Source organism: Oryctolagus cuniculus, unplaced genomic scaffold (assembly GCF_964237555.1).
Source record: "Oryctolagus cuniculus unplaced genomic scaffold, mOryCun1.1 SCAFFOLD_43, whole genome shotgun sequence".
NCBI classification, from domain to species: Eukaryota; Metazoa; Chordata; class Mammalia; order Lagomorpha; family Leporidae; genus Oryctolagus; species Oryctolagus cuniculus.
In genome coordinates, this window is record NW_027208207.1 from 480324 (window position 1) to 489213 (window position 8890).

The window sequence follows — 8890 nt, forward strand, 5'->3', positions numbered from 1 at the left end:
TCTGGCCATTGCATCCAATTGGGGAGTAAACCAGCAGATGGAAGATTCTCTCTCTCTCTCTCTCTGCCTCTCCTCTCTCTGTAATTCTGACTTTCAAATAAATAAATCTTTTTTTTAAAAAAAAAGCCTATGCTTAAGGGTAGTGTTTATGGAAAATGTGTGGGACATTTTTCAGCAAGATTTTAGATGAATTTTCCAACCCCTGAACCTCCTAGAGATTAGAATAGACTTCTAACGCACAACTTCCACTTATGCTTAATTAGGTTTTTGTTTTGAATTGTTTTTGATGAAACAGCAAGGAATTCTGAGTTATAGACTTCCTATTTCAGAGACAGAAGAACACTGATGCCTGCATTATAATTAAATAATGCCTATCACCCTTTCTTAAGCAACAAATGATCACAGATTCTCTCTTTGCTGCTAAGTAATGAGCATGGTGATTCTTCCCACCGTAACCACCTTCCCACCTACACTCCCTCCCCTCTTCCTCCTTCCTCTCCTGTTGACATGGAATGCCTTACATAGCTAGGCTGAACTTTTAATCCACTTGGCCCTAGGTGTTCATACATTTCAACTCTGTGTGATTATTCATATGCCCTTTTTATGACAAGGCTTATGTCAGAATGACAAATTATATATTCACCTAATACTGAGAGTCATCAAATTGATTTCTATTTTCTTCTCTCTTAGGCAGTTCTTGAGGGGCAGAAATATTTATTTTGTATATCATGTATTTATTCAACTAAAAGACTGACTGTCAAGATGCTGAGTTTTAGTGTCAAAGCAAATATGTTTCTAGACCCCATGAAGTTTACAGTCTGGCAAGAAAGAGCCATCTACCCAAAGAATATTGTTTAACATAGTAAATGCTGGTGTGAAGTCAGTGGATAAAGATTGAAGCATTCTTAATCTAGCACTAACTCTAATCCCATGATCTCTAATTGAGAGAAGTAATCAGAAACACAGAACTCCATGTTACCCAGTTATCTCTTTGAATTTCTGATTAAAAAATAAAACATATCAAACAACACACAAATACCTAGTAGTGCATAATATTTGTATACTATCTTGATATTAAAAATAAGAACAAATAACCATGAAAAATAGCAACTTTGAATCTCCTTTGTTTTCTAGACAAGTTATAATCCTATGTGGTTGTTTACAGTAAATTATTACAGTAAATTACAGTACATCATTACAGTAAATTATTACAGTAAATAATTACAGTAAATTATTTTTGTAGGTACTCTTCATCTCTCACATTTTTCCATTTGATAAATCAGATTTTAAAAACTGAGACACAAGACAAAAGAAATATCTTTAAGCTAGTATTATATATTGATTGACATTCTAAAAAACAGTTATTTATTTATTTGAAAGTCACAGTTACACAGAGAGGAAGGGGAGAGAGAGAGAGAGAGAGAAGCATCTTCCATCTTTTGGTTCACTCACCAATTGGTCACAATGGCTGGAGCTGTACAGCTCCAATGCCAGCAGCCAGGAGCTTCTTCTGGGTCTCCCACACAGATGCAGCTGCCCAAGGACTTGGGCCATCTTCCACCGCTTTCCCTGGCCATAGCAGAGAGTTGGATCAAATGAAGAGTAGCCGGGTTCAACCTCCACCCATATGGAATGTCAGTGCTTTACATGCTATGCCACAGTGCTGGCCCCTTGTTTGGCCTTTAACTTAGACTTTTTTATGATATTAAAAAACACCATGCTTTTCTAAGCTCTTTCCATTCAGTTTCTATTTTGTAAATTCCAGATAATACTGTCCCCAGAATTAATCTAAGGTATAAATGCTATGATATAAGGCATTTAAACCCTTAACCTGTCTCTTTGAATACACAGCTATGTTAGCTCTGTGTCCATTCTTCTGTCTCTGTACTAGATGAATAAAAAGACAGTTTAAAATGATTTGAAAAGAACTATAAGGGGTTGGTGCTGTGCTGCTGCTGCCAATTGGGGAGTGAACCAGCAGATGGTAAACCTCTCACTCTCTCTCTGTCTCTGCCTCTCCTTCTCTGTAACTCTGACTTCCAAATAAATCAATAAATCTTAAAAGAACTATAAACATCAATAAAACACAAATGAAAATTGTATTCTCAAAACTGGATATTAAACCATGCCTTCTACACCTCTGTTAAAAGCTAAATTCTATCATAGTCATTTATGATTTCTAGGGCCAAAGTAGTAAATAAGATTTTTCTGGAAGAGACAGAGGTTATGAGGGAGCCAGGATTTGGGGTCAGTTAGCAGCAGTGAGTGTCATTCTTTCAGATTTGATTCAGGAAAGGAAGAAAGCAACTGATCCCTGAGATTTTGGTGGGGGGAAGGAAAGGAAGGAGTGACTGAATAAAAGCAAAGGCCCTCTGGTTGTGGGCACCCACCCCTGACTACAGCCTTTGGGAGGGTCAGCTGGTGTCTCTAGGGATGCTGCGGCCTGTACTCCATTTCCCAGAGTTCCCAGGAGCTCGGATGTATTATGCCTTCTGAATGCCTGTGCACATGCGCATGCTGCTGCCATTCCCTGGGGCCTGAGTTGGAACAGAGGGAGTTCATTCCCTGATCAGGGTCAGCCCTGGGGGCTGTGCTTCTCCTTCTCTGGCATTTACTGCATCTCCTGCTCTGCACGTGCGATCCCAGGGAGTTTCCAAGTGCTCACCCCAAGCCTGCCTCCTGCTGCATCTTCCCTCTTCATCCTCCACCTGTGGGTCCCACTTACCAGGGAGTCTCTTCCCGCCACTCCCCGAATCGCTCCCCGTGTGTCCAGAAGAAAGGGTACCTGCTCCAGTGACTTTCTGCTGCAGGTTTGGCATGCAGGAAGGGGCGGGGACACGTGTGGGAGAAGGGTGGGTGCCAGGGAGCCATAGATCATGGCAGCTTCCCCCGAGGTCAGGACTGGGACCCGGGCTGTTCTGTCTCCCACCTCCACTTCCCAGGCTCCCAGTGCCTGGAATCTCTCCTGCAGGACCTCACCCAAACTGTCCCTAATGTGCTTTATTTAGTGGTTACAGGAGAGAGGGGGCAGCATTCTGGGAACATGCACACGCAGGGAAGGAAGGCAGAAAGACTCCAGCTCTCCACAGTTAAATAAGCTGGGTTCCCACTGTGGGTGGTCTCAGAATGCAGTCTGGCCAGGCCTCTTGATGTTTCCTGGGCTGGTTCCTGCAGGGTGGGGCTGGGTGGCCTTCAGCAGGGAGCCTGGGGCAGCAGAGGGGTGGGCAGGAGGATCTGACTAGGATCTGCCCCACTGCTCTCATCCTGCACCTCATCTTCCTGGTGGGGAGAAGTGTGAAGTGTGCATTGATCCCTCTCATATTAATTATCAGATTTTTCCAATGTGGAATTTGAAGCTGTTCCAGAAACCTGGGGTGGGAAAACTCCCTTCTTTCAAACAGGCACAGAGACAGTGGAGGATCCAAGGAGTTTCTATTAATGGCCCTAGGCTCAGCTGGAATGATTTCCTGAGAATTGTGCATCAAATTCAAGTTTCTTAGCTGTTACAGCATTGGTGGGTTTAAATGGCAGCCTTCATGACTTAGGTCCACATTTCCAATGGTCAGTGGGTCCAGTATGTTTGTAAAAGAGATGCCGGGGACAGATTTATTAGGATAGATTTATGACTGGAGTTTACAGAAGCAGAACTTAGGACATCTTCCCTCCCTAGATAAGATTTCAGTGGGCAGCTGTTTCACTCGTTAATTGTGAGCATCCACTTTTAAAGGTTTGTGTTGGATGGGGTCCACTTCTCTTTCTTTGATGATGTATTTGGCTGCTTTTCATTTTCTGTCTTCAGCTATTTCTTCTCCTGTTAGCAAGGCTGTCAACTGTTTTGACCTGCCACTGATCCCTTTGCAAAATAAGAAGGGAACTAAAATTAATGCAAGTCTACTGTGTTGTCAATAACTGGAGCTACTTTTTTAAAGATTTATTTATTCATTTGAAAGAGTTACACAGAGAGAGGAGAGAGAGAGAAAGAGAGAGAGACGTCTTCTGTCCGATGGTTCACTCCCCAATTGGCAGCAACAGCTGGAGCTGTGCCAGTCTGAAGCCAGGAGCTTCTTCTGGGATGAAGCTGTTTTTTAAAATAATTATTTATTTATTTGAAAGGCAGAGTTACAGAGTGGTAGAAACAGAAATCAATGGCTGGAGCTGTTTGGATCCAAAACCAGAAGCCAGGAGCTTTGTCCAGGTCTCATAGGTGGGTGCAGGAGATGAGGGATTTGGGCCATCTTCTACTGTTTTCCCAGGCCACAGCAGAGAGCTGGATGGGAAGTGCAGCAGCCAGGATCCCAACCGGCACCCATATAGGATGCTGACACTGCAGGCAGTAGCTTTACCCACTATGCAACAGTGTTGCCCACTAACTGGAGCCCTTTTAATCTGAGTTTGCATAAAGTGGAGAATTACAACATCATAAATACAGATAAGTAACATCTTTTTCTCTGCCCAGTACTTTACAGTTACCCAGTGATCCACTGAGAATCTTACTTTCCACACTGTGTAATTAAGAAGGCCAGTTACTTGTCTTATTTTGGGTTCTGTGGTTAAACCCATGACATTTTTGAAATGGGAGGATATTAGTTCTGAAATTTCATAAAGACTGCTCTGTGGAAGCATCAATAGAAGTTATAACTGTGAGAGTGGTAAGAAAGAAGAGGGGAAGAAATAAGTGCCCCTTACTCCACACAGAGATGTCCACAAATGGAGTAGAAGATGTGCCCTTGAAAACTATGGCTGACTTTCTGGGACAAACTGTGTTTGAGTGCTTCACATGTTCTGATAGAAAGGTGTTGCCACCAGGTTATTAGTATATTTATTTAGTTAGTTTTTAAAAATTTATTTATTTATTTGAAAATCAGAGCTACACAGAGAGAGAAGGAGAGACAGAGAGAGAGAGAGAGAGAGAGAGAGAGAGAGATGTCTTCCATCAGGTTCATTTCCCCAGATAATACTACATAATTGTGAACTTTGCTCAGTTCCTGACCTATACCTTTCCTTTAACCTAGTACTTTGCCATGTAGTAGCCCATGAAAACTGCAGACTGCATAAATGAATGAATATTTGGAGGGTTGTGATTTCTTAGAGGAACATCATGAGACAGAAGGAATAAAACAAAACAAAAGTATCCTCCGTATATAGAAGATATACTGTTTTTGCAAGCTATAGAGAAGAGGAAGAAGAAGGAAAGTAGTGAGACTGGAAAGGTTGTGGCAAAGGTAATAGGCACTAGTCAAGAATTCAACAAGCCCATTAGGAAAGTATTAAGGATTCTTTACTTCCATGTAGACTCTGCCCTCTAATGGTGAACAGGGTCCTCTAAACCCACTTGTTGCACAAATGAAAACCCAAGCATTGTCTTCTCCCACAGATGGAGTCTGCTATTGGTTTTGATTTACATTTCCCTAATGGCTAGTGATATTGGGCATGCTCATCTATGTCTTGACAATTGAGATTTCTTCTTCTGAGAAACATCTATTCTGATCATTGCCCATTTCTTACGTGTACATTTTGCTTCTTGTTTGGAGTTTTTCCAGTTCTATATATGTATGTTCTGGCTATCAATCTTTTGTCATAGTCAGAGTTTTCAATGTTTCCTGCCATTCCGTCCATTGTATCTTCACTCTGTTGATTACTTTGTTGTGAAGATGTATCTTAATTTGATATGCTCAAATTTGTATATTTTATTTTTGTTACTTGTGCTTTTGGAATCTTACGCAAACTGTTGTCTCTGCTAATGTTTTACAGTTTCTCATATGTTTACTTAGGTTTTGGGTTTTTTTTTTAACATACATAATTTTATTACAAATTTTTTTTTAAAAAAACAACACAGAATGCAACATCCTAACAAAAAATCCAAATTTACAAATGATACTAATTCCTACAACTTTGCTGTGCTACCATACACAAGTCAAGAAATTAAAGAAACCATTAAATATTTAGGAACATTCAACATCAGAAGCTTTAAAATCTAACTGTATGTAGTAGCCCCTCAAAAAGCTACAACCTGCATTTTTTAAAAAAAGTATTTTCTCTACAAAGAATCTTATCAGCTATACAAAAATCTGTACAGTTTTTTTATACTGAAGCTAATATTGAGCTGCACTTGAATTCACATTCTTAGCAAAACAACTGCCTGAGCACACACGCACACTCCACACTCATCATTACAGGATAGCCATTTATTCTTCATCTTCATCCTCTTCCTCATCATCTTCTTCTTCTTCTTCCTCTTCTTCCTCCACATCTTCGGGTTCATTCTTCTTCTTTGAGCCTGTGGGCCTACCAGGGCCCTTCTTTCCCGCTTCACTTTTGCCCTTGGCACGGTATGCAGCAATATCCTTTTCATATTTCTCCTTTAGCTTAGCTGCTTTCTGTTCATATGGTTGTTTATCTTTGGCTGAGTGTTCAGACCACATCTCACCCAATTTTTTTGCAGTGTCCCCAATGGACAGGCCAGGGTGTTCACTTTTGATCTTTGGGCGATGTTCAGAGCAAAAGAGAAAGAAGGCAGATGGTGGTCTTTTAGGAGCATTGGGATCCTTTTTCTTTCCCTTCTTATCACCCTTGGGAGGAACGTAATTTTTCATCTCCCTGTCATAACGAGCTTTATCACTTTTTGCCATATCTTCAAACTTGGACTTTTCCTTTGCAGACATGGTCTTCCATCTCTCCGAGCATTTCTTAGAGAATTCTGCGAAATTGACCAAAGAGTCAGGGTGTTTCTTCTTGTGCTCTTCCCGGCACGTCTGCACGAAGAAGGCATAGGAGGACATTTTGCCCCTCGGCTTGTTGGGGTCTCCTTTACCCATGACGACGGAACGGTGGCCACCTGGTGTGAGTTGTTCCTCAGACTCCCGCAGAGCGGCCAGATCCGACAGCATTGCTTCCTTTCCTCAGCTCCGGCGTGAACTCAGGATGTGAGGGCGATCTGGCTGCGACATCTGTCACCCCATTGATCGCCAGGGTTGCTTCGGCTGATCTGGCTGGCTAGGCGGGTGTCCCCTTCCTCCCTCACCACTCCATGTGCGTCCCTCCCGAAGCTGCGTGCTGGGTCGAAGAGGACGACCTTCCCCGCTAGAGGAGGACCGGTCTTCGGTCAAGGGTATATGAGTAGCTGCGCTCCCCTGCTAGAACCTCAAAACAAGCTCTCAAGGTTTTGGTTTTATATTTAGACTTTTAATTAACCTTGAGTTGCTTTTACATAGTGTATGAGGTGTTGGGGTATCTTTTCAGGCTTCTACATATGGATAATCACTTTCCTTTAAACCATTTGCTAAGGGGATTCTTCTTTCTCCTGTTTGTTTTCTTTCCTTTATTAAATAGGGGTTGGCTGTAAAAAAGTCAGTTTATTTCAGCTGCCTATTTTTTCCATTGAACTATGTGTCTGTTTTTCCAACAGTGCTAACACTGCTTCTATTTTTTTTAAGATTTCTTTATTTGAAAGGCCAGATGCTTCTTCCAAGTCTCTCATGTGGGTGCCAGCACCCAAGAACATGGTCCATCTTCCACCAATTTCCCAGGTGCATTAGTAGGGAGCTGGATTGGAAGTGGAGAACCTGGTCTTCTAGCAACAACATATGGGATGCATGCACAGCAGGACAAGGCATTAACCTACTACACCACAGCATCAAACCCTTCCTTATTTACTTCTGCTGTGATCTTTCATTATTCACTTTTCTACTGCCCTGCATCTTGACTCATTCCTTTTTTTTTTTTTTTTCTGGGTCCTGCAGGATGGTATTAGGTTGCTTCTGGGATATCTTTTTTATGTTAGTAGATACTTGGTAATCTAAAATCATAGTTTTTACTTTCTATATTTCTCTGCTAATCACGAGGACCTTCTAGATGACAGCAGAAAATGCTAGCAGAAATGAGGATATATTAATTTGCTAAGAAAATACCACAGAGAATATGATGTAAATCATGGAATTTTACTTCTCAGAGTTGTAGAGCTTGAAAATATCAGATCAAGGTGCTAATAGGCTCGATTTTTCCAGAAGCCCTTCTCTGATGTGACAGACACATCTATCATTTGATCTGCTTAAAAGCACTTTCTTCAGGTAGAGTTATGTTGGTGGTTAGCACTTCAGTGTTTGAGTTTTAGGGAGGCATATTTCAGTCCACAACAGCAATGGGGCCCTGTGGTCTACTTCAATGACAGCCATCTCTGCGGAGGATAGAAAGTTTGAAATCAGCATTAGGATTTCTCACATTATTACTGTCAGTGCTATCTCCATCAAATGTGCATTCATGTACACACAAACAAAACTACCTGTACACATAAACACATTCAACAGTGGAAATGCCTGATGGTTGTGTACAGGTAACATCAATATAATAATCCATAAGATGGCCTATTAGCAGACATTAAAAAGAGAATTAGAAAGAATGACAACAAAATCTGCAGTTACCTATATTTATGTCTATATGTATGATATTCAGTATTTATAGTTGCTAAAAGATGAAAACTGATGTGTGGAAATAAAAGCTAAACCTTACCTTGCAATATTGCAGCCTAGTCTACATGAAAGATGTCTTCCTAAAACCTTTCCCTGGGCCCACCCTGTGGCATAGTAGATTAAGCATCCACCTGCAGCACCAGCATCCCACATGGGCAAAAGTTTGAGTCCCTGCTCCTGCACTTCCAATCCAGCTCTTTGCTAATGGCCTAGGAATGCAGTGGAATATGCCCTGAGTGCTTGGGCCCCTGCACCCATGTGAGAGACCTGGAGGAAGCTGCTGACTCCTGGCTTCTGGCACCTGGCTTCAGATTGGCCTAGCTCCAGCCATTCTGGCCATTTAGGGGTGAACCAGTGGATAGCAGACCTCTCTTTCTCTTCCTCTCTATATCTGTCACTCTGCCTCACAATAAATAAATACATTT

General features: G+C 41.7%; 1 pseudogene; it reads right to left on the minus strand.

Moving 5' to 3' along the window:
- Positions 1-5858: 5858 nt before the first annotated feature.
- Positions 5859-6829, minus strand: LOC138847923 (high mobility group protein B2 pseudogene; annotated as a pseudogene).
- Between the last annotated feature and the right edge of the window lie 2061 nt (positions 6830-8890).